The following is a 24,663-nucleotide window of genomic DNA, read 5'->3' as shown; positions in this document are numbered from 1 at the left end:
AAAATAAAATATTCAATGGGCTCAACATGCCTCTTATCAATTTCCTTAGGGGGTCTACTTTCCAAAATGGGGTCATTTGGGGGGGTTTTGTACTGCCCTGTCATTTTAGCACCTCAAGAAATGAGATAGGCAGTCGTAAACTAAAAGCTGCGTAAATTCCAGAAAACGTACCTTAGTTTGTAGATGTGACAACTTTTGCGCAAACCAATAAATATACAATTATTGACTTTTTTTTTACCAAAGACATGTGGCTGAATACATTTTGGCCTAAATGTATGACTAAAATTGAGTTTATTGGATTTTTCTAATAACAAAAAGTAGAAAATATCATTTTTTTTCAAAATTTGCGGTCTTTTTACGTTTATATCGCAAAAAATAAAAATCGCAGAGGCAATCAAATACCATCAAAAGAAAGCTCTATTTGTGGGAAGAAAAGGACGCAAATTTTGTTTGGGTACAACATTGCATGACCGCGCAATTACCAGTTAAAGCAGCGCAGTGCCAAAGTGTAAAAAGACCTCTGGTCATTTACCAGCAAAATGGTCCGGTCTGAAAGTGGTTAATCAGTGACTGGGTTACAAATGAAGTTCCCCTTTAGCCTCATGATGCCAGGTCCAGCAGAGGAAACGCAGGCCAAAAAATAAGGTAGAATCCACTCTGGATTATAGGCAAGAGAAGATCAAGCAGCGTGTGCCAGTCGCAGATTGTTTACGGGAGCCCAGGTAAGCTACCACAGACAAGGGTCTATGGCAGGAAACAGTTGGTCAAACAATCACCTTCAGCCACCTTTATTTCTGGTGCAGATTCCAAGAGCCTCGAGGGGGGAGGTTGGCTTCCCGTCCCCTAGGACATTTCATCTCTCTGGTCCAGTGAGCATTCCTGGCAGATGTGCATAAAGACTGCCCAATCAGAAGTTCAAGGACCTCAAAGCGCCCGAACAGGGACTTGAACCCTGGACCCTCAGATTAAAAGTCTGATGCTCTACCGACTGAGCTATCCGGGCTCTGAAAAATCCACCACCAGAAGAGTCCAAAGCTGTTTGAATCTTGACATCTATGGTGGAAAAAGAGCATTCAGCCTGAAAGCACAAGTATTTGGCTTGCCCAGGCTGGCCAATCGTCCTCTCCCGTTTAATTTTCTAGGACAGGTTGAAGATAAAAGGGAGAATCTAACCTGTAAGCATGCAGATAGGGTCCAGTCCAGTTTCTGGCTTACTTTTACCTACAGGCCAATGCTCTTTCACCGGAAACAAGGGCCTTGCAAAAAGACACTGCCAGAACGGCTTCCTTAAGCCCTGGACCAAGACACTTCCAGTATTCTTAATCAGTGACTGGGTTACAAATGAAGTTCCCCTTTAGCCTCATGATGCCAGGTCCAGCAGAGGAAACGCAGGCCAAAAAATAAGGTGGAATCCACCCTGGATTATAGGCAAGAGAAGATCAAGCAGCGTGTGCCAGTCGCAGATTGTTTACGGGAGCCCAGGTAAGCTACCACAGACAAGGGTCTATGGCAGGAAACAGTTGGTCAAACAATCACCTTCAGCCACCTTTATTTCTGGTGCAGATTCCAAGAGCGTCGAGGGGGGAGGTTGGCTTCCCGTCCCCTAGGACATTTCATCTCTCTGGTCCAGTGAGCATTCCTGGCAGATGTGCATAAAGACTGCCCAATCAGAAGCTCAAGGACCTCAAAGCGCCCAAACAGGGACTTGAACCCTGGCCCCTTAGATTAAAAGTCTGATGCTCTACCGACTGAGCTATCCGGGCTCTGAAAATTCCACCACCAGAAGAGTCCAAAGCTGTTTGAATCTTGACATCTATGGTGGAAAAAGAGCATTCAGCCTGAAAGCACAAGTATTTGGCTTGCCCAGGCTGGCAAATCGTCCTCTCCCGTTTAATTTTCTAGGACAGGTTGAAGATAAAAGGGAGAATCTAACCTGTAAGCATGCAGATAGGGTCCAGTCCAGTTTCTGGCTTACTTTTACCTACAGGCCAATGCTCTTTCACCGGAAACAAGGGCCTTGCAAAAAGACACTGCCAGAACGGCTTCCTTAAGCCCTGGACCAAGACACTTCCAGTATTCTTAATCAGTGACTGGGTTACAAATGAAGTTCCCCTTTAGCCTCATGATGCCAGGTCCAGCAGAGGAAACGCAGGCCAAAAAATAAGGTAGAATCCACTCTGGATTATAGGCAAGAGAAGATCAAGCAGCGTGTGCCAGTTGCAGATTGTTTACGGGAGCCCAGGTAAGCTACCACAGACAAGGGTCTATGGCAGGAAACAGTTGGTCAAACAATCACCTTCAGCCACCTTTATTTCTGGTGCAGATTCCAAGAGCCTCGAGGGGGGAGGTTGGCTTCCCGTCCCCTAGGACATTTCATCTCTCTGGTCCAGTGAGCGTTCCTGGCAGATGTGCATAAAGACTGCCCAATCAGAAGCTCAAGGACCTCAAAGCGCCCAAACAGGGACTTGAACCCTGGCCCCTTAGATTAAAAGTCTGATGCTCTACCGACTGAGCTATCCGGGCTCTGAAAAATCCACCACCAGAAGAGTCCAAAGCTGTTTGAATCTTGACATCTATGGTGGAAAAAGAGCATTCAGCCTGAAAGCACAAGTATTTGGCTTGCCCAGGCTGGCAAATCGTCCTCTCCCGTTTAATTTTCTAGGACAGGTTGAAGATAAAAGGGAGAATCTAACCTGTAAGCATGCAGATAGGGTCCAGTCCAGTTTCTGGCTTACTTTTACCTACAGGCCAATGCTCTTTCACCGGAAACAAGGGCCTTGCAAAAAGACACTGCCCGAACGGCTTCCTTAAGCCCTGGACCAAGACACTTCCAGTATTCTTAATCAGTGACTGGGTTACAAATGAAGTTCCCCTTTAGCCTCATGATGCCAGGTCCAGCAGAGGAAACGCAGGCCAAAAAATAAGGTAGAATCCACTCTGGATTATAGGCAAGAGAAGATCAAGCAGCGTGTGCCAGTCGCAGATTGTTTACGGGAGCCCAGGTAAGCTACCACAGACAAGGGTCTATGGCAGGAAACAGTTGGTCAAACAATCACCTTCAGCCACCTTTATTTCTGGTGCAGATTCCAAGAGCCTCGAGGGGGGAGGTTGGCTTCCCGTCCCCTAGGACATTTTATCTCTCTGGTCCAGTGAGCGTTCCTGGCAGATGTGCATAAAGACTGCCCAATCAGAAGCTCAAGGACCTCAAAGCGCCCAAACAGGGACTTGAACCCTGGCCCCTTAGATTAAAAGTCTGATGCTCTACCGACTGAGCTATCCGGGCTCTGAAAAATCCACCACCAGAAGAGTCTAAAGTTGTTTGAATTTTGACATCTATGGTGGAAAAAGAGCATTCAGCCTGAAAGCACAAGTATTTGGCTTGCCCAGGCTGGCAAATCGTCCTCTCCCGTTTAATTTTCTAGGACAGGTTGAAGATAAAAGGGAGAATCTAACCTGTAAGCATGCAGATAGGGTCCAGTCCAGTTTCTGGCTTACTTTTACCTACAGGCCAATGCTCTTTCACCGGAAACAAGGGCCTTGCAAAAAGACACTGCCAGAACGGCTTCCTTAAGCCCTGGACCAAGACACTTCCAGTATTCTTAATCAGTGACTGGGTTACAAATGAAGTTCCCCTTTAGCCTCATGATGCCAGGTCCAGCAGAGGAAACGCAGGCCAAAAAATAAGGTAGAATCCACTCTGGATTATAGGCAAGAGAAGATCAAGCAGCGTGTGCCAGTCGCAGATTGTTTACGGGAGCCCAGGTAAGCTACCACAGACAAGGGTCTATGGCAGGAAACAGTTGGTCAAACAATCACCTTCAGCCACCTTTATTTCTGGTGCAGATTCCAAGAGCCTCGAGGGGGGAGGTTGGCTTCCCGTCCCCTAGGACATTTCATCTCTCTGGTCCAGTGAGCGTTCCTGGCAGATGTGCATAAAGACTGCCCAATCAGAAGCTCAAGGACCTCAAAGCGCCCGAACAGGGACTTGAACCCTGGACCCTCAGATTAAAAGTCTGATGCTCTACCGACTGAGCCATCCGGGCTCTGAAAAGCCCACCACCAGAAGAGTCCAAAGCTGTTTGAATCTTGACATCTATGGTGGAAAAAGAGCATTCAGCCTGAAAGCACAAGTATTTGGCTTGCCCAGGCTGGCAAATCGTCCTCTCCCGTTTAATTTTCTAGGACAGGTTGAAGATAAAAGGGAGAATCTAACCTGTAAGCATGCAGATAGGGTCCAGTCCAGTTTCTGGCTTACTTTTACCTACAGGCCAATGCTCTTTCACCGGAAACAAGGGCCTTGCAAAAAGACACTGCCAGAACGGCTTCCTTAAGCCCTGGACCAAGACACTTCCAGTATTCTTAATCAGTGACTGGGTTACAAATGAAGTTCCCCTTTAGCCTCATGATGCCAGGTCCAGCAGAGGAAACGCAGGCCAAAAAATAAGGTAGAATCCACTCTGGATTATAGGCAAGAGAAGATCAAGCAGCGTGTGCCAGTTGCAGATTGTTTACGGGAGCCCAGGTAAGCTACCACAGACAAGGGTCTATGGCAGGAAACAGTTGGTCAAACAATCACCTTCAGCCACCTTTATTTCTGGTGCAGATTCCAAGAGCCTCGAGGGGGGAGGTTGGCTTCCCGTCCCCTAGGACATTTCATCTCTCTGGTCCAGTGAGCGTTCCTGGCAGATGTGCATAAAGACTGCCCAATCAGAAGCTCAAGGACCTCAAAGCGCCCAAACAGGCACTTGAACCCTGGCCCCTTAGATTAAAAGTCTGATGCTCTACCGACTGAGCTATCCGGGCTCTGAAAAATCCACCACCAGAAGAGTCCAAAGCTGTTTGAATCTTGACATCTATGGTGGAAAAAGAGCATTCAGCCTGAAAGCACAAGTATTTGGCTTGCCCAGGCTGGCAAATCGTCCTCTCCTGTTTAATTTTCTAGGACAGGTTGAAGATAAAAGGGAGAATCTAACCTGTAAGCATGCAGATAGGGTCCAGTCCAGTTTCTGGCTTACTTTTACCTACAGGCCAATGCTCTTTCACCGGAAACAAGGGCCTTGCAAAAAGACACTGCCCGAACGGCTTCCTTAAGCCCTGGACCAAGACACTTCCAGTATTCTTAATCAGTGACTGGGTTACAAATGAAGTTCCCCTTTAGCCTCATGATGCCAGGTCCAGCAGAGGAAACGCAGGCCAAAAAATAAGGTAGAATCCACTCTGGATTATAGGCAAGAGAAGATCAAGCAGCGTGTGCCAGTCGCAGATTGTTTACGGGAGCCCAGGTAAGCTACCACAGACAAGGGTCTATGGCAGGAAACAGTTGGTCAAACAATCACCTTCAGCCACCTTTATTTCTGGTGCAGATTCCAAGAGCCTCGAGGGGGGAGGTTGGCTTCCCGTCCCCTAGGACATTTCATCTCTCTGGTCCAGTGAGCGTTCCTGGCAGATGTGCATAAAGACTGCCCAATCAGAAGCTCAAGGACCTCAAAGCGCCTGAACAGGGACTTGAACCCTGGACCCTCAGATTAAAAGTCTGATGCTCTACCGACTGAGCTATCCGGGCTCTGAAAAGCCCACCACCAGAAGAGTCCAAAGCTGTTTGAATCTTGACATCTATGGTGGAAAAAGAGCATTCAGCCTGAAAGCACAAGTATTTGGCTTGCCCAGGCTGGCAAATCGTCCTCTCCCGTTTAATTTTCTAGGACAGGTTGAAGATAAAAGGGAGAATCTAACCTGTAAGCATGCAGATAGGGTCCAGTCCAGTTTCTGGCTTACTTTTACCTACAGGCCAATGCTCTTTCACCGGAAACAAGGGCCTTGCAAAAAGACACTGCCAGAACGGCTTCCTTAAGCCCTGGACCAAGACACTTCCAGTATTCTTAATCAGTGACTGGGTTACAAATGAAGTTCCCCTTTAGCCTCATGATGCCAGGTCCAGCAGAGGAAACGTAGGCCAAAAAATAAGGTAGAATCCACTCTGGATTATAGGCAAGAGAAGATCAAGCAGCGTGTGCCAGTTGCAGATTGTTTACGGGAGCCCAGGTAAGCTACCACAGACAAGGGTCTATGGCAGGAAACAGTTGGTCAAACAATCACCTTCAGCCACCTTTATTTCTGGTGCAGATTCCAAGAGACTCGAGGGGGGAGGTTGGCTTCCCGTCCCCTAGGACATTTCATCTCTCTGGTCCAGTGAGCGTTCCTGGCAGATGTGCATAAAGACTGCCCAATCAGAAGCTCAAGGACCTCAAAGCGCCCAAACAGGGACTTGAACCCTGGCCCCTTAGATTAAAAGTCTAATGCTCTACCGACTGAGCTATCCGGGCTCTGAAAAATCCACCACCAGAAGAGTCCAAAGCTGTTTGAATCTTGACATCTATGGTGGAAAAAGAGCATTCAGCCTGAAAGCACAAGTATTTGGCTTGCCCAGGCTGGCAAATCGTCCTCTCCCGTTTAATTTTCTAGGACAGGTTGAAGATAAAAGGGAGAATCTAACCTGTAAGCATGCAGATAGGGTCCAGTCCAGTTTCTGGCTTACTTTTACCTACAGGCCAATGCTCTTTCACCGGAAACAAGGGCCTTGCAAAAAGACACTGCCAGAACGGCTTCCTTAAGCCCTGGACCAAGACACTTCCAGTATTCTTAATCAGTGACTGGGTTACAAATGAAGTTCCCCTTTAGCCTCATGATGCCAGGTCCAGCAGAGGAAACGTAGGCCAAAAAATAAGGTAGAATCCACTCTGGATTATAGGCAAGAGAAGATCAAGCAGCGTGTGCCAGTTGCAGATTGTTTACGGGAGCCCAGGTAAGCTACCACAGACAAGGGTCTATGGCAGGAAACAGTTGGTCAAACAATCACCTTCAGCCACCTTTATTTCTGGTGCAGATTCCAAGAGACTCGAGGGGGGAGGTTGGCTTCCCGTCCCCTAGGACATTTCATCTCTCTGGTCCAGTGAGCGTTCCTGGCAGATGTGCATAAAGACTGCCCAATCAGAAGCTCAAGGACCTCAAAGCGCCCAAACAGGGACTTGAACCCTGGCCCCTTAGATTAAAAGTCTGATGCTCTACCGACTGAGCTATCCGGGCTCTGAAAAATCCACCACCAGAAGAGTCCAAAGCTGTTTGAATCTTGACATCTATGGTGGAAAAAGAGCATTCAGCCTGAAAGCACAAGTATTTGGCTTGCCCAGGCTGGCAAATCGTCCTCTCCCGTTTAATTTTCTAGGACAGGTTGAAGATAAAAGGGAGAATCTAACCTGTAAGCATGCAGATAGGGTCCAGTCCAGTTTCTGGCTTACTTTTACCTACAGGCCAATGCTCTTTCACCGGAAACAAGGGCCTTGCAAAAAGACACTGCCCGAACGGCTTCCTTAAGCCCTGGACCAAGACACTTCCAGTATTCTTAATCAGTGACTGGGTTACAAATGAAGTTCCCCTTTAGCCTCATGATGCCAGGTCCAGCAGAGGAAACGCAGGCCAAAAAATAAGGTAGAATCCACTCTGGATTATAGGCAAGAGAAGATCAAGCAGCGTGTGCCAGTCGCAGATTGTTTACGGGAGCCCAGGTAAGCTACCACAGACAAGGGTCTATGGCAGGAAACAGTTGGTCAAACAATCACCTTCAGCCACCTTTATTTCTGGTGCAGATTCCAAGAGCCTCGAGGGGGGAGGTTGGCTTCCCGTCCCCTAGGACATTTCATCTCTCTGGTCCAGTGAGCGTTCCTGGCAGATGTGCATAAAGACTGCCCAATCAGAAGCTCAAGGACCTCAAAGCGCCTGAACAGGGACTTGAACCCTGGACCCTCAGATTAAAAGTCTGATGCTCTACCGACTGAGCTATCCGGGCTCTGAAAAGCCCACCACCAGAAGAGTCCAAAGCTGTTTGAATCTTGACATCTATGGTGGAAAAAGAGCATTCAGCCTGAAAGCACAAGTATTTGGCTTGCCCAGGCTGGCAAATCGTCCTCTCCCGTTTAATTTTCTAGGACAGGTTGAAGATAAAAGGGAGAATCTAACCTGTAAGCATGCAGATAGGGTCCAGTCCAGTTTCTGGCTTACTTTTACCTACAGGCCAATGCTCTTTCACCGGAAACAAGGGCCTTGCAAAAAGACACTGCCAGAACGGCTTCCTTAAGCCCTGGACCAAGACACTTCCAGTATTCTTAATCAGTGACTGGGTTACAAATGAAGTTCCCCTTTAGCCTCATGATGCCAGGTCCAGCAGAGGAAACGTAGGCCAAAAAATAAGGTAGAATCCACTCTGGATTATAGGCAAGAGAAGATCAAGCAGCGTGTGCCAGTTGCAGATTGTTTACGGGAGCCCAGGTAAGCTACCACAGACAAGGGTCTATGGCAGGAAACAGTTGGTCAAACAATCACCTTCAGCCACCTTTATTTCTGGTGCAGATTCCAAGAGACTCGAGGGGGGAGGTTGGCTTCCCGTCCCCTAGGACATTTCATCTCTCTGGTCCAGTGAGCGTTCCTGGCAGATGTGCATAAAGACTGCCCAATCAGAAGCTCAAGGACCTCAAAGCGCCCAAACAGGGACTTGAACCCTGGCCCCTTAGATTAAAAGTCTGATGCTCTACCGACTGAGCTATCCGGGCTCTGAAAAATCCACCACCAGAAGAGTCCAAAGCTGTTTGAATCTTGACATCTATGGTGGAAAAAGAGCATTCAGCCTGAAAGCACAAGTATTTGGCTTGCCCAGGCTGGCAAATCGTCCTCTCCCGTTTAATTTTCTAGGACAGGTTGAAGATAAAAGGGAGAATCTAACCTGTAAGCATGCAGATAGGGTCCAGTCCAGTTTCTGGCTTACTTTTACCTACAGGCCAATGCTCTTTCACCGGAAACAAGGGCCTTGCAAAAAGACACTGCCAGAACGGCTTCCTTAAGCCCTGGACCAAGACACTTCCAGTATTCTTAATCAGTGACTGGGTTACAAATGAAGTTCCCCTTTAGCCTCATGATGCCAGGTCCAGCAGAGGAAACGTAGGCCAAAAAATAAGGTAGAATGCACTCTGGATTATAGGCAAGAGAAGATCAAGCAGCGTGTGCCAGTTGCAGATTGTTTACGGGAGCCCAGGTAAGCTACCACAGACAAGGGTCTATGGCAGGAAACAGTTGGTCAAACAATCACCTTCAGCCACCTTTATTTCTGGTGCAGATTCCAAGAGACTCGAGGGGGGAGGTTGGCTTCCCGTCCCCTAGGACATTTCATCTCTCTGGTCCAGTGAGCGTTCCTGGCAGATGTGCATAAAGACTGCCCAATCAGAAGCTCAAGGACCTCAAAGCACCCAAACAGGGACTTGAACCCTGGCCCCTTAGATTAAAAGTCTGATGCTCTACCGACTGAGCTATCCGGGCTCTGAAAAATCCACCACCAGAAGAGTCCAAAGCTGTTTGAATCTTGACATCTATGGTGGAAAAAGAGCATTCAGCCTGAAAGCACAAGTATTTGGCTTGCCCAGGCTGGCAAATCGTCCTCTCCCGTTTAATTTTCTAGGACAGGTTGAAGATAAAAGGGAGAATCTAACCTGTAAGCATGCAGATAGGGTCCAGTCCAGTTTCTGGCTTACTTTTACCTACAGGCCAATGCTCTTTCACCGGAAACAAGGGCCTTGCAAAAAGACACTGCCCGAACGGCTTCCTTAAGCCCTGGACCAAGACACTTCCAGTATTCTTAATCAGTGACTGGGTTACAAATGAAGTTCCCCTTTAGCCTCATGATGCCAGGTCCAGCAGAGGAAACGCAGGCCAAAAAATAAGGTAGAATCCACTCTGGATTATAGGCAAGAGAAGATCAAGCAGCGTGTGCCAGTCGCAGATTGTTTACGGGAGCCCAGGTAAGCTACCACAGACAAGGGTCTATGGCAGGAAACAGTTGGTCAAACAATCACCTTCAGCCACCTTTATTTCTGGTGCAGATTCCAAGAGCCTCGAGGGGGGAGGTTGGCTTCCCGTCCCCTAGGACATTTCATCTCTCTGGTCCAGTGAGCGTTCCTGGCAGATGTGCATAAAGACTGCCCAATCAGAAGCTCAAGGACCTCAAAGCGCCCGAACAGGGACTTGAACCCTGGACCCTCAGATTAAAAGTCTGATGCTCTACCGACTGAGCTATCCGGGCTCTGAAAAACCCACCACCAGAAGAGTCCAAAGCTGTTTGAATCTTGACATCTATGGTGGAAAAAGAGCATTCAGCCTGAAAGCACAAGTATTTGGCTTGCCCAGGCTGGCAAATCGTCCTCTCCCGTTTAATTTTCTAGGACAGGTTGAAGATAAAAGGGAGAATCTAACCTGTAAGCATGCAGATAGGGTCCAGTCCAGTTTCTGGCTTACTTTTACCTACAGGCCAATGCTCTTTCACCGGAAACAAGGGCCTTGCAAAAAGACACTGCCAGAACGGCTTCCTTAAGCCCTGGACCAAGACACTTCCAGTATTCTTAATCAGTGACTGGGTTACAAATGAAGTTCCCCTTTAGCCTCATGATGCCAGGTCCAGCAGAGGAAACGTAGGCCAAAAAATAAGGTAGAATCCACTCTGGATTATAGGCAAGAGAAGATCAAGCAGCGTGTGCCAGTTGCAGATTGTTTACGGGAGCCCAGGTAAGCTACCACAGACAAGGGTCTATGGCAGGAAACAGTTGGTCAAACAATCACCTTCAGCCACCTTTATTTCTGGTGCAGATTCCAAGAGACTCGAGGGGGGAGGTTGGCTTCCCGTCCCCTAGGACATTTCATCTCTCTGGTCCAGTGAGCGTTCCTGGCAGATGTGCATAAAGACTGCCCAATCAGAAGCTCAAGGACCTCAAAGCGCCCAAACAGGGACTTGAACCCTGGCCCCTTAGATTAAAAGTCTGATGCTCTACCGACTGAGCTATCCGGGCTCTGAAAAATCCACCACCAGAAGAGTCCAAAGCTGTTTGAATCTTGACATCTATGGTGGAAAAAGAGCATTCAGCCTGAAAGCACAAGTATTTGGCTTGCCCAGGCTGGCAAATCGTCCTCTCCCGTTTAATTTTCTAGGACAGGTTGAAGATAAAAGGGAGAATCTAACCTGTAAGCATGCAGATAGGGTCCAGTCCAGTTTCTGGCTTACTTTTACCTACAGGCCAATGCTCTTTCACCGGAAACAAGGGCCTTGCAAAAAGACACTGCCCGAACGGCTTCCTTAAGCCCTGGACCAAGACACTTCCAGTATTCTTAATCAGTGACTGGGTTACAAATGAAGTTCCCCTTTAGCCTCATGATGCCAGGTCCAGCAGAGGAAACGCAGGCCAAAAAATAAGGTAGAATCCACTCTGGGTTATAGGCAAGAGAAGATCAAGCAGCGTGTGCCAGTCGCAGATTGTTTACGGGAGCCCAGGTAAGCTACCACAGACAAGGGTCTATGGCAGGAAACAGTTGGTCAAACAATCACCTTCAGCCACCTTTATTTCTGGTGCAGATTCCAAGAGCCTCGAGGGGGGAGGTTGGCTTCCCGTCCCCTAGGACATTTCATCTCTCTGGTCCAGTGAGCATTCCTGGCAGATGTGCATAAAGACTGCCCAATCAGAAGCTCAAGGACCTCAAAGCGCCCGAACAGGGACTTGAACCCTGGACCCTCAGATTAAAAGTCTGATGCTCTACCGACTGAGCTATCCGGGCTCTGAAAAATCCACCACCAGAAGAGTCCAAAGCTGTTTGAATCTTGACATCTATGGTGGAAAAAGAGCATTCAGCCTGAAAGCACAAGTATTTGGCTTGCCCAGGCTGGCCAATCGTCCTCTCCCGTTTAATTTTCTAGGACAGGTTGAAGATAAAAGGGAGAATCTAACCTGTAAGCATGCAGATAGGGTCCAGTCCAGTTTCTGGCTTACTTTTACCTACAGGCCAATGCTCTTTCACCGGAAACAAGGGCCTTGCAAAAAGACACTGCCAGAACGGCTTCCTTAAGCCCTGGACCAAGACACTTCCAGTATTCTTAATCAGTGACTGGGTTACAAATGAAGTTCCCCTTTAGCCTCATGATGCCAGGTCCAGCAGAGGAAACGCAGGCCAAAAAATAAGGTGGAATCCACCCTGGATTATAGGCAAGAGAAGATCAAGCAGCGTGTGCCAGTTGCAGATTGTTTACGGGAGCCCAGGTAAGCTACCACAGACAAGGGTCTATGGCAGGAAACAGTTGGTCAAACAATCACCTTCAGCCACCTTTATTTCTGGTGCAGATTCCAAGAGCCTCGAGGGGGGAGGTTGGCTTCCCGTCCCCTAGGACATTTCATCTCTCTGGTCCAGTGAGCATTCCTGGCAGATGTGCATAAAGACTGCCCAATCAGAAGCTCAAGGACCTCAAAGCGCCCGAACAGGGACTTGAACCCTGGACCCTCAGATTAAAAGTCTGATGCTCTACCGACTGAGCTATCCGGGCTCTGAAAAATCCACCACCAGAAGAGTCCAAAGCTGTTTGAATCTTGACATCTATGGTGGAAAAAGAGCATTCAGCCTGAAAGCACAAGTATTTGGCTTGCCCAGGCTGGCCAATCGTCCTCTCCCGTTTAATTTTCTAGGACAGGTTGAAGATAAAAGGGAGAATCTAACCTGTAAGCATGCAGATAGGGTCCAGTCCAGTTTCTGGCTTACTTTTACCTACAGGCCAATGCTCTTTCACCGGAAACAAGGGCCTTGCAAAAAGACACTGCCAGAACGGCTTCCTTAAGCCCTGGACCAAGACACTTCCAGTATTCTTAATCAGTGACTGGGTTATAAATGAAGTTCCCCTTTAGCCTCATGATGCCAGGTCCAGCAGAGGAAACGCAGGCCAAAAAATAAGGTGGAATCCACCCTGGATTATAGGCAAGAGAAGATCAAGCAGCGTGTGCCAGTTGCAGATTGTTTACGGGAGCCCAGGTAAGCTACCACAGACAAGGGTCTATGGCAGGAAACAGTTGGTCAAACAATCACCTTCAGCCACCTTTATTTCTGGTGCAGATTCCAAGAGCGTCGAGGGGGGAGGTTGGCTTCCCGTCCCCTAGGACATTTCATCTCTCTGGTCCAGTGAGCATTCCTGGCAGATGTGCATAAAGACTGCCCAATCAGAAGCTCAAGGACCTCAAAGCGCCCAAACAGGCACTTGAACCCTGGCCCCTTAGATTAAAAGTCTGATGCTCTACCGACTGAGCTATCCGGGCTCTGAAAAATCCACCACCAGAAGAGTCTAAAGTTGTTTGAATTTTGACATCTATGGTGGAAAAAGAGCATTCAGCCTGAAAGCACAAGTATTTGGCTTGCCCAGGCTGGCAAATCGTCCTCTCCCGTTTAATTTTCTAGGACAGGTTGAAGATAAAAGGGAGAATCTAACCTGTAAGCATGCAGATAGGGTCCAGTCCAGTTTCTGGCTTACTTTTACCTACAGGCCAATGCTCTTTCACCGGAAACAAGGGCCTTGCAAAAAGACACTGCCAGAACGGCTTCCTTAAGCCCTGGACCAAGACACTTCCAGTATTCTTAATCAGTGACTGGGTTACAAATGAAGTTCCCCTTTAGCCTCATGATGCCAGGTCCAGCAGAGGAAACGCAGGCCAAAAAATAAGGTAGAATCCACTCTGGATTATAGGCAAGAGAAGATCAAGCAGCGTGTGCCAGTCGCAGATTGTTTACGGGAGCCCAGGTAAGCTACCACAGACAAGGGTCTATGGCAGGAAACAGTTGGTCAAACAATCACCTTCAGCCACCTTTATTTCTGGTGCAGATTCCAAGAGCCTCGAGGGGGGAGGTTGGCTTCCCGTCCCCTAGGACATTTCATCTCTCTGGTCCAGTGAGCGTTCCTGGCAGATGTGCATAAAGACTGCCCAATCAGAAGCTCAAGGACCTCAAAGCGCCCGAACAGGGACTTGAACCCTGGACCCTCAGATTAAAAGTCTGATGCTCTACCGACTGAGCCATCCGGGCTCTGAAAAGCCCACCACCAGAAGAGTCCAAAGCTGTTTGAATCTTGACATCTATGGTGGAAAAAGAGCATTCAGCCTGAAAGCACAAGTATTTGGCTTGCCCAGGCTGGCAAATCGTCCTCTCCCGTTTAATTTTCTAGGACAGGTTGAAGATAAAAGGGAGAATCTAACCTGTAAGCATGCAGATAGGGTCCAGTCCAGTTTCTGGCTTACTTTTACCTACAGGCCAATGCTCTTTCACCGGAAACAAGGGCCTTGCAAAAAGACACTGCCAGAACGGCTTCCTTAAGCCCTGGACCAAGACACTTCCAGTATTCTTAATCAGTGACTGGGTTACAAATGAAGTTCCCCTTTAGCCTCATGATGCCAGGTCCAGCAGAGGAAACGCAGGCCAAAAAATAAGGTAGAATCCACTCTGGATTATAGGCAAGAGAAGATCAAGCAGCGTGTGCCAGTTGCAGATTGTTTACGGGAGCCCAGGTAAGCTACCACAGACAAGGGTCTATGGCAGGAAACAGTTGGTCAAACAATCACCTTCAGCCACCTTTATTTCTGGTGCAGATTCCAAGAGCCTCGAGGGGGGAGGTTGGCTTCCCGTCCCCTAGGACATTTCATCTCTCTGGTCCAGTGAGCGTTCCTGGCAGATGTGCATAAAGACTGCCCAATCAGAAGCTCAAGGACCTCAAAGCGCCCAAACAGGCACTTGAACCCTGGCCCCTTAGATTAAAAGTCTGATGCTCTACCGACTGAGCTATCCGGGCTCTGAAAAATCCACCACCAGAAGAGTCCAAAGCTGTTTGAATCTTGACATCTATGGTGGAAAAAGAGCATTCAGCCTGAAAGCACAAGTATTTGGCTTGCCCAGGCTGGCAAATCGTCCTCTCCTGTTTAATTTTCTAGGACAGGTTGAAGATAAAAGGGAGAATCTAACCTGTAAGCATGCAGATAGGGTCCAGTCCAGTTTCTGGCTTACTTTTACCTACAGGCCAATGCTCTTTCACCGGAAACAAGGGCCTTGCAAAAAGACACTGCCCGAACGGCTTCCTTAAGCCCTGGACCAAGACACTTCCAGTATTCTTAATCAGTGACTGGGTTACAAATGAAGTTCCCCTTTAGCCTCATGATGCCAGGTCCAGCAGAGGAAACGCAGGCCAAAAAATAAGGTAGAATCCACTCTGGATTATAGGCAAGAGAAGATCAAGCAGCGTGTGCCAGTCGCAGATTGTTTACGGGAGCCCAGGTAAGCTACCACAGACAAGGGTCTATGGCAGGAAACAGTTGGTCAAACAATCACCTTCAGCCACCTTTATTTCTGGTGCAGATTCCAAGAGCCTCGAGGGGGGAGGTTGGCTTCCCGTCCCCTAGGACATTTCATCTCTCTGGTCCAGTGAGCGTTCCTGGCAGATGTGCATAAAGACTGCCCAATCAGAAGCTCAAGGACCTCAAAGCGCCTGAACAGGGACTTGAACCCTGGACCCTCAGATTAAAAGTCTGATGCTCTACCGACTGAGCTATCCGGGCTCTGAAAAGCCCACCACCAGAAGAGTCCAAAGCTGTTTGAATCTTGACATCTATGGTGGAAAAAGAGCATTCAGCCTGAAAGCACAAGTATTTGGCTTGCCCAGGCTGGCAAATCGTCCTCTCCCGTTTAATTTTCTAGGACAGGTTGAAGATAAAAGGGAGAATCTAACCTGTAAGCATGCAGATAGGGTCCAGTCCAGTTTCTGGCTTACTTTTACCTACAGGCCAATGCTCTTTCACCGGAAACAAGGGCCTTGCAAAAAGACACTGCCAGAACGGCTTCCTTAAGCCCTGGACCAAGACACTTCCAGTATTCTTAATCAGTGACTGGGTTACAAATGAAGTTCCCCTTTAGCCTCATGATGCCAGGTCCAGCAGAGGAAACGTAGGCCAAAAAATAAGGTAGAATCCACTCTGGATTATAGGCAAGAGAAGATCAAGCAGCGTGTGCCAGTTGCAGATTGTTTACGGGAGCCCAGGTAAGCTACCACAGACAAGGGTCTATGGCAGGAAACAGTTGGTCAAACAATCACCTTCAGCCACCTTTATTTCTGGTGCAGATTCCAAGAGACTCGAGGGGGGAGGTTGGCTTCCCGTCCCCTAGGACATTTCATCTCTCTGGTCCAGTGAGCGTTCCTGGCAGATGTGCATAAAGACTGCCCAATCAGAAGCTCAAGGACCTCAAAGCGCCCAAACAGGGACTTGAACCCTGGCCCCTTAGATTAAAAGTCTAATGCTCTACCGACTGAGCTATCCGGGCTCTGAAAAATCCACCACCAGAAGAGTCCAAAGCTGTTTGAATCTTGACATCTATGGTGGAAAAAGAGCATTCAGCCTGAAAGCACAAGTATTTGGCTTGCCCAGGCTGGCAAATCGTCCTCTCCCGTTTAATTTTCTAGGACAGGTTGAAGATAAAAGGGAGAATCTAACCTGTAAGCATGCAGATAGGGTCCAGTCCAGTTTCTGGCTTACTTTTACCTACAGGCCAATGCTCTTTCACCGGAAACAAGGGCCTTGCAAAAAGACACTGCCAGAACGGCTTCCTTAAGCCCTGGACCAAGACACTTCCAGTATTCTTAATCAGTGACTGGGTTACAAATGAAGTTCCCCTTTAGCCTCATGATGCCAGGTCCAGCAGAGGAAACGTAGGCCAAAAAATAAGGTAGAATCCACTCTGGATTATAGGCAAGAGAAGATCAAGCAGCGTGTGCCAGTTGCAGATTGTTTACGGGAGCCCAGGTAAGCTACCACAGACAAGGGTCTATGGCAGGAAACAGTTGGTCAAACAATCACCTTCAGCCACCTTTATTTCTGGTGCAGATTCCAAGAGACTCGAGGGGGGAGGTTGGCTTCCCGTCCCCTAGGACATTTCATCTCTCTGGTCCAGTGAGCGTTCCTGGCAGATGTGCATAAAGACTGCCCAATCAGAAGCTCAAGGACCTCAAAGCGCCCAAACAGGGACTTGAACCCTGGCCCCTTAGATTAAAAGTCTGATGCTCTACCGACTGAGCTATCCGGGCTCTGAAAAATCCACCACCAGAAGAGTCCAAAGCTGTTTGAATCTTGACATCTATGGTGGAAAAAGAGCATTCAGCCTGAAAGCACAAGTATTTGGCTTGCCCAGGCTGGCAAATCGTCCTCTCCCGTTTAATTTTCTAGGACAGGTTGAAGATAAAAGGGAGAATCTAACCTGTAAGCATGCAGATAGGGTCCAGTCCAGTTTCTGGCTTACTTTTACCTACAGGCCAATGCTCTTTCACCGGAAACAAGGGCCTTGCAAAAAGACACTGCCCGAACGGCTTCCTTAAGCCCTGGACCAAGACACTTCCAGTATTCTTAATCAGTGACTGGGTTACAAATGAAGTTCCCCTTTAGCCTCATGATGCCAGGTCCAGCAGAGGAAACGCAGGCCAAAAAATAAGGTAGAATCCACTCTGGATTATAGGCAAGAGAAGATCAAGCAGCGTGTGCCAGTCGCAGATTGTTTACGGGAGCCCAGGTAAGCTACCACAGACAAGGGTCTATGGCAGGAAACAGTTGGTCAAACAATCACCTTCAGCCACCTTTATTTCTGGTGCAGATTCCAAGAGCCTCGAGGGGGGAGGTTGGCTTCCCGTCCCCTAGGACATTTCATCTCTCTGGTCCAGTGAGCGTTCCTGGCAGATGTGCATAAAGACTGCCCAATCAGAAGCTCAAGGACCTCAAAGCGCCTGAACAGGGACTTGAACCCTGGACCCTCAGATTAAAAGTCTGATGCTCTACCGACTGAGCTATCCGGGCTCTGAAAAGCCCACCACCAGAAGAGTCCAAAGCTGTTTGAATCTTGACATCTATGGTGGAAAAAGAGCATTCAGCCTGAAAGCACAAGTATTTGGCTTGCCCAGGCTGGCAAATCGTCCTCTCCCGTTTAATTTTCTAGGACAGGTTGAAGATAAAAGGGAGAATCTAACCTGTAAGCATGCAGATAGGGTCCAGTCCAGTTTCTGGCTTACTTTTACCTACAGGCCAATGCTCTTTCACCGGAAACAAGGGCCTTGCAAAAAGACACTGCCAGAACGGCTTCCTTAAGCCCTGGACCAAGACACTTCCAGTATTCTTAATCAGTGACTGGGTTACAAATGAAGTTCCCCTTTAGCCTCATGATGCCAGGTCCAGCAGAGGAAACGTAGGCCAAAAAATAAGGTAGAATCCACTCTGGATTATAGGCAAGAGAAGATCAAGCAGCGTGTGCCAGTTGCAGATTGTTTACGGGAGCCCAGGTAAGCTACCACAGACAAGGGTCTATGGCAGGAAACAGTTGGTCAAACAATCACCTTCAGCCACCTTTATTTCTGGTGCAGATTCCAAGAGACTCGAGGGGGGAGGTTGGCTTCCCGTCCCCTAGGACATTTCATCTCTCTGGTCCAGTGAGCGTTCCTGGCAGATGTGCATAAAGACTGCCCAATCAGAAGCTCAAGGACCTCAAAGCGCCCAAACAGGGACTTGAACCCTGGCCCCTTAGATTAAAAGTCTGATGCTCTACCGACTGAGCTATCCGGGCTCTGAAAAATCCACCACCAGAAGAGTCCAAAGCTGTTTGAATCTTGACATCTATGGTGGAAAAAGAGCATTCAGCCTGAAAGCACAAGTATTTGGCTTGCCCAGGCTGGCAAATCGTCCTCTCCCGTTTAATTTTCTAGGACAGGTTGAAGATAAAAGGGAGAATCTAACCTGTAAGCATGCAGATAGGGTCCAGTCCAGTTTCTGGCTTACTTTTACCTACAGGCCAATGCTCTTTCACCGGAAACAAGGGCCTTGCAAAAAGACACTGCCAGAACGGCTTCCTTAAGCCCTGGACCAAGACACTTCCAGTATTCTTAATCAGTGACTGGGTTACAAATGAAGTTCCCCTTTAGCCTCATGATGCCAGGTCCAGCAGAGGAAACGTAGGCCAAAAAATAAGGTAGAATGCACTCTGGATTATAGGCAAGAGAAGATCAAGCAGCGTGTGCCAGTTGCAGATTGTTTACGGGAGCCCAGGTAAGCTACCACAGACAAGGGTCTATGGCAGGAAACAGTTGGTCAAACAATCACCTTCAGCCACCTTTATTTCTGGTGCAGATTCCAAGAGACTCGAGGGGGGAGGTTGGCTTCCCGTCCCCTAGGACATTTCATCTCTCTGGTCCAGTGAGCGTTCCTGGCAGATGTGCATAAAGACTGCCCAATCAGAAGCTCAAGGACCTCAAAGCACCCAAACAGGGACTTGAACCCTGGCCCCTTAGATTAAAAGTCTGATGCTCTACCGACTGAGCTATCCGGGCTCTGAAAAATCCACCACCAGAAGAGTCCAAAGCTGTTTGAATCTTGACATCTATGGTGGAAAAAGAGCATTCAGCCTGAAAGCACAAGTATTTGGCTTGCCCAGGCTGGCAAATCGTCCTCTCCCGTTTAATTTTCTAGGACAGGTTGAAGATAAAAGGGAGAATCTAACCTGTAAGCATGCAGATAGGGTCCAGTCCAGTTTCTGGCTTACTTTTACCTACAGGCCAATGCTCTTTCACCGGAAACAAGGGCCTTGCAAAAAGACACTGCCCGAACGGCTTCCTTAAGCCCTGGACCAAGACACTTCCAGTATTCTTAATCAGTGACTGGGTTACAAATGAAGTTCCCCTTTAGCCTCATGATGCCAGGTCCAGCAGAGGAAACGCAGGCCAAAAAATAAGGTAGAATCCACTCTGGATTATAGGCAAGAGAAGATCAAGCAGCGTGTGCCAGTCGCAGATTGTTTACGGGAGCCCAGGTAAGCTACCACAGACAAGGGTCTATGGCAGGAAACAGTTGGTCAAACAATCACCTTCAGCCACCTTTATTTCTGGTGCAGATTCCAAGAGCCTCGAGGGGGGAGGTTGGCTTCCCGTCCCCTAGGACATTTCATCTCTCTGGTCCAGTGAGCGTTCCTGGCAGATGTGCATAAAGACTGCCCAATCAGAAGCTCAAGGACCTCAAAGCGCCCGAACAGGGACTTGAACCCTGGACCCTCAGATTAAAAGTCTGATGCTCTACCGACTGAGCTATCCGGGCTCTGAAAAACCCACCACCAGAAGAGTCCAAAGCTGTTTGAATCTTGACATCTATGGTGGAAAAAGAGCATTCAGCCTGAAAGCACAAGTATTTGGCTTGCCCAGGCTGGCAAATCGTCCTCTCCCGTTTAATTTTCTAGGACAGGTTGAAGATAAAAGGGAGAATCTAACCTGTAAGCATGCAGATAGGGTCCAGTCCAGTTTCTGGCTTACTTTTACCTACAGGCCAATGCTCTTTCACCGGAAACAAGGGCCTTGCAAAAAGACACTGCCAGAACGGCTTCCTTAAGCCCTGGACCAAGACACTTCCAGTATTCTTAATCAGTGACTGGGTTACAAATGAAGTTCCCCTTTAGCCTCATGATGCCAGGTCCAGCAGAGGAAACGTAGGCCAAAAAATAAGGTAGAATCCACTCTGGATTATAGGCAAGAGAAGATCAAGCAGCGTGTGCCAGTTGCAGATTGTTTACGGGAGCCCAGGTAAGCTACCACAGACAAGGGTCTATGGCAGGAAACAGTTGGTCAAACAATCACCTTCAGCCACCTTTATTTCTGGTGCAGATTCCAAGAGACTCGAGGGGGGAGGTTGGCTTCCCGTCCCCTAGGACATTTCATCTCTCTGGTCCAGTGAGCGTTCCTGGCAGATGTGCATAAAGACTGCCCAATCAGAAGCTCAAGGACCTCAAAGCGCCCAAACAGGGACTTGAACCCTGGCCCCTTAGATTAAAAGTCTGATGCTCTACCGACTGAGCTATCCGGGCTCTGAAAAATCCACCACCAGAAGAGTCCAAAGCTGTTTGAATCTTGACATCTATGGTGGAAAAAGAGCATTCAGCCTGAAAGCACAAGTATTTGGCTTGCCCAGGCTGGCAAATCGTCCTCTCCCGTTTAATTTTCTAGGACAGGTTGAAGATAAAAGGGAGAATCTAACCTGTAAGCATGCAGATAGGGTCCAGTCCAGTTTCTGGCTTACTTTTACCTACAGGCCAATGCTCTTTCACCGGAAACAAGGGCCTTGCAAAAAGACACTGCCCGAACGGCTTCCTTAAGCCCTGGACCAAGACACTTCCAGTATTCTTAATCAGTGACTGGGTTACAAATGAAGTTCCCCTTTAGCCTCATGATGCCAGGTCCAGCAGAGGAAACGCAGGCCAAAAAATAAGGTAGAATCCACTCTGGGTTATAGGCAAGAGAAGATCAAGCAGCGTGTGCCAGTCGCAGATTGTTTACGGGAGCCCAGGTAAGCTACCACAGACAAGGGTCTATGGCAGGAAACAGTTGGTCAAACAATCACCTTCAGCCACCTTTATTTCTGGTGCAGATTCCAAGAGCCTCGAGGGGGGAGGTTGGCTTCCCGTCCCCTAGGACATTTCATCTCTCTGGTCCAGTGAGCATTCCTGGCAGATGTGCATAAAGACTGCCCAATCAGAAGCTCAAGGACCTCAAAGCGCCCGAACAGGGACTTGAACCCTGGACCCTCAGATTAAAAGTCTGATGCTCTACCGACTGAGCTATCCGGGCTCTGAAAAATCCACCACCAGAAGAGTCCAAAGCTGTTTGAATCTTGACATCTATGGTGGAAAAAGAGCATTCAGCCTGAAAGCACAAGTATTTGGCTTGCCCAGGCTGGCCAATCGTCCTCTCCCGTTTAATTTTCTAGGACAGGTTGAAGATAAAAGGGAGAATCTAACCTGTAAGCATGCAGATAGGGTCCAGTCCAGTTTCTGGCTTACTTTTACCTACAGGCCAATGCTCTTTCACCGGAAACAAGGGCCTTGCAAAAAGACACTGCCAGAACGGCTTCCTTAAGCCCTGGACCAAGACACTTCCAGTATTCTTAATCAGTGACTGGGTTACAAATGAAGTTCCCCTTTAGCCTCATGATGCCAGGTCCAGCAGAGGAAACGCAGGCCAAAAAATAAGGTGGAATCCACCCTGGATTATAGGCAAGAGAAGATCAAGCAGCGTGTGCCAGTTGCAGATTGTTTACGGGAGCCCAGGTAAGCTACCACAGACAAGGGTCTATGGCAGGAAACAGTTGGTCAAACAATCACCTTCAGCCACCTTTATTTCTGGTGCAGATTCCAAGAGCCTCGAGGGGGGAGGTTGGCTTCCCGTCCCCTAGGACATTTCATCTCTCTGGTCCAGTGAGCATTCCTGGCAGATGTGCATAAAGACTGCCCAATCAGAAGCTCAAGGACCTCAAAGCGCCCGAACAGGGACTTGAACCCTGGACCCTCAGATTAAAAGTCTGATGCTCTACCGACTGAGCTATCCGGGCTCTGAAAAATCCACCACCAGAAGAGTCCAAAGCTGTTTGAATCTTGACATCTATGGTGGAAAAAGAGCATTCAGCCTGAAAGCACAAGTATTTGGCTTGCCCAGGCTGGCCAATCGTCCTCTCCCGTTTAATTTTCTAGGACAGGTTGAAGATAAAAGGGAGAATCTAACCTGTAAGCATGCAGATAGGGTCCAGTCCAGTTTCTGGCTTACTTTTACCTACAGGCCAATGCTCTTTCACCGGAAACAAGGGCCTTGCAAAAAGACACTGCCAGAACGGCTTCCTTAAGCCCTGGACCAAGACACTTCCAGTATTCTTAATCAGTGACTGGGTTATAAATGAAGTTCCCCTTTAGCCTCATGATGCCAGGTCCAGCAGAGGAAACGCAGGCCAAAAAATAAGGTGGAATCCACCCTGGATTATAGGCAAGAGAAGATCAAGCAGCGTGTGCCAGTTGCAGATTGTTTACGGGAGCCCAGGTAAGCTACCACAGACAAGGGTCTATGGCAGGAAACAGTTGGTCAAACAATCACCTTCAGCCACCTTTATTTCTGGTGCAGATTCCAAGAGCGTCGAGGGGGGAGGTTGGCTTCCCGTCCCCTAGGACATTTCATCTCTCTGGTCCAGTGAGCATTCCTGGCAGATGTGCATAAAGACTGCCCAATCAGAAGCTCAAGGACCTCAAAGCGCCCGAACAGGGACTTGAACCCTGGACCCTCAGATTAAAAGTCTGATGCTCTACCGACTGAGCTATCCGGGCTCTGAAAAATCCACCACCAGAAGAGTCCAAAGCTGTTTGAATCTTGACATCTATGGTGGAAAAAGAGCATTCAGCCTGAAAGCACAAGTATTTGGCTTGCCCAGGCTGGCAAATCGTCCTCTCCCGTTTAATTTTCTAGGACAGGTTGAAGATAAAAGGGAGAATCTAACCTGTAAGCATGCAGATAGGGTCCAGTCCAGTTTCTGGCTTACTTTTACCTACAGGCCAATGCTCTTTCACCGGAAACAAGGGCCTTGCAAAAAGACACTGCCCGAACGGCTTCCTTAAGCCCTGGACCAAGACACTTCCAGTATTCTTAATCAGTGACTGGGTTACAAATGAAGTTCCCCTTTAGCCTCATGATGCCAGGTCCAGCAGAGGAAACGCAGGCCAAAAAATAAGGTAGAATCCACTCTGGGTTATAGGCAAGAGAAGATCAAGCAGCGTGTGCCAGTTGCAGATTGTTTACGGGAGCCCAGGTAAGCTACCACAGACAAGGGTCTATGGCAGGAAACAGTTGGTCAAACAATCACCTTCAGCCACCTTTATTTCTGGTGCAGATTCCAAGAGCCTCGAGGGGGGAGGTTGGCTTCCCGTCCCCTAGGACATTTCATCTCTCTGGTCCAGTGAGCATTCCTGGCAGATGTGCATAAAGACTGCCCAATCAGAAGCTCAAGGACCTCAAAGCGCCCGAACAGGGACTTGAACCCTGGACCCTCAGATTAAAAGTCTGATGCTCTACCGACTGAGCTATCCGGGCTCTGAAAAATCCACCACCAGAAGAGTCCAAAGCTGTTTGAATCTTGACATCTATGGTGGAAAAAGAGCATTCAGCCTGAAAGCACAAGTATTTGGCTTGCCCAGGCTGGCCAATCGTCCTCTCCCGTTTAATTTTCTAGGACAGGTTGAAGATAAAAGGGAGAATCTAACCTGTAAGCATGCAGATAGGGTCCAGTCCAGTTTCTGGCTTACTTTTACCTACAGGCCAATGCTCTTTCACCGGAAACAAGGGCCTTGCAAAAAGACACTGCCAGAACGGCTTCCTTAAGCCCTGGACCAAGACACTTCCAGTATTCTTAATCAGTGACTGGGTTACAAATGAAGTTCCCCTTTAGCCTCATGATGCCAGGTCCAGCAGAGGAAACGCAGGCCAAAAAATAAGGTGGAATCCACCCTGGATTATAGGCAAGAGAAGATCAAGCAGCGTGTGCCAGTTGCAGATTGTTTACGGGAGCCCAGGTAAGCTACCACAAACAAGGGTCTATGGCAGGAAACAGTTGGTCAAACAATCACCTTCAGCCACCTTTATTTCTGGTGCAGATTCCAAGAGCGTCGAGGGGGGAGGTTGGCTTCCCGTCCCCTAGGACATTTCATCTCTCTGGTCCAGTGAGCATTCCTGGCAGATGTGCATAAAGACTGCCCAATCAGAAGCTCAAGGACCTCAAAGCGCCCAAACAGGGACTTGAACCCTGGACCCTCAGATTAAAAGTCTGATGCTCTACCGACTGAGCTATCCAGGCTCTGAAAAATCCACCACCAGAAGAGTCCAAAGCTGTTTGAATCTTGACATCTATGGTGGAAAAAGAGCATTCAGCCTGAAAGCACAAGTATTTGGCTTGC

General features: G+C 48.4%; 11 non-coding genes across 11 annotated transcripts; all 11 read right to left on the bottom strand.

The window, feature by feature from the left end:
* Nucleotides 1-930: 930 nt before the first annotated feature.
* Nucleotides 931-1,003, bottom strand: TRNAK-UUU (transfer RNA lysine (anticodon UUU)). Its single transcript has one exon. It is a non-coding gene; the product is annotated as a tRNA-Lys (tRNA).
* Nucleotides 1,004-3,970: 2,967 nt separating this feature from the next.
* TRNAK-UUU (transfer RNA lysine (anticodon UUU)) lies at nucleotides 3,971-4,043 on the bottom strand. Its single transcript has one exon. It is a non-coding gene; the product is annotated as a tRNA-Lys (tRNA).
* A 6,007-nt stretch (nucleotides 4,044-10,050) lies between these two features.
* TRNAK-UUU (transfer RNA lysine (anticodon UUU)) lies at nucleotides 10,051-10,123 on the bottom strand. The gene has a single exon. It is a non-coding gene; the product is annotated as a tRNA-Lys (tRNA).
* Nucleotides 10,124-11,570: 1,447 nt separating this feature from the next.
* On the bottom strand, nucleotides 11,571-11,643 carry TRNAK-UUU (transfer RNA lysine (anticodon UUU)). Its single transcript has one exon. It is a non-coding gene; the product is annotated as a tRNA-Lys (tRNA).
* A 687-nt stretch (nucleotides 11,644-12,330) lies between these two features.
* Nucleotides 12,331-12,403, bottom strand: TRNAK-UUU (transfer RNA lysine (anticodon UUU)). The gene has a single exon. It is a non-coding gene; the product is annotated as a tRNA-Lys (tRNA).
* Nucleotides 12,404-13,850: 1,447 nt separating this feature from the next.
* TRNAK-UUU (transfer RNA lysine (anticodon UUU)) lies at nucleotides 13,851-13,923 on the bottom strand. Its single transcript has one exon. It is a non-coding gene; the product is annotated as a tRNA-Lys (tRNA).
* A 6,007-nt stretch (nucleotides 13,924-19,930) lies between these two features.
* TRNAK-UUU (transfer RNA lysine (anticodon UUU)) lies at nucleotides 19,931-20,003 on the bottom strand. The gene has a single exon. It is a non-coding gene; the product is annotated as a tRNA-Lys (tRNA).
* A 1,447-nt stretch (nucleotides 20,004-21,450) lies between these two features.
* TRNAK-UUU (transfer RNA lysine (anticodon UUU)) lies at nucleotides 21,451-21,523 on the bottom strand. Its single transcript has one exon. It is a non-coding gene; the product is annotated as a tRNA-Lys (tRNA).
* A 687-nt stretch (nucleotides 21,524-22,210) lies between these two features.
* TRNAK-UUU (transfer RNA lysine (anticodon UUU)) lies at nucleotides 22,211-22,283 on the bottom strand. The gene has a single exon. It is a non-coding gene; the product is annotated as a tRNA-Lys (tRNA).
* A 687-nt stretch (nucleotides 22,284-22,970) lies between these two features.
* Nucleotides 22,971-23,043, bottom strand: TRNAK-UUU (transfer RNA lysine (anticodon UUU)). The gene has a single exon. It is a non-coding gene; the product is annotated as a tRNA-Lys (tRNA).
* Nucleotides 23,044-23,730: 687 nt separating this feature from the next.
* On the bottom strand, nucleotides 23,731-23,803 carry TRNAK-UUU (transfer RNA lysine (anticodon UUU)). Its single transcript has one exon. It is a non-coding gene; the product is annotated as a tRNA-Lys (tRNA).
* Nucleotides 23,804-24,663: the final 860 nt, after the last annotated feature.

Source organism: Lithobates pipiens, unplaced genomic scaffold, assembly GCF_037356315.1.
Source record: "Lithobates pipiens isolate NorthernLeopardFrog02 unplaced genomic scaffold, aLitPip1_a1.2 Scaffold_8, whole genome shotgun sequence".
Lineage (NCBI taxonomy): Eukaryota > Metazoa > Chordata > Amphibia > Anura > Ranidae > Lithobates > Lithobates pipiens.
Note: the sequence above shows the minus strand (reverse complement) of the source record. Positions and strands in the feature narration are given on the sequence as shown.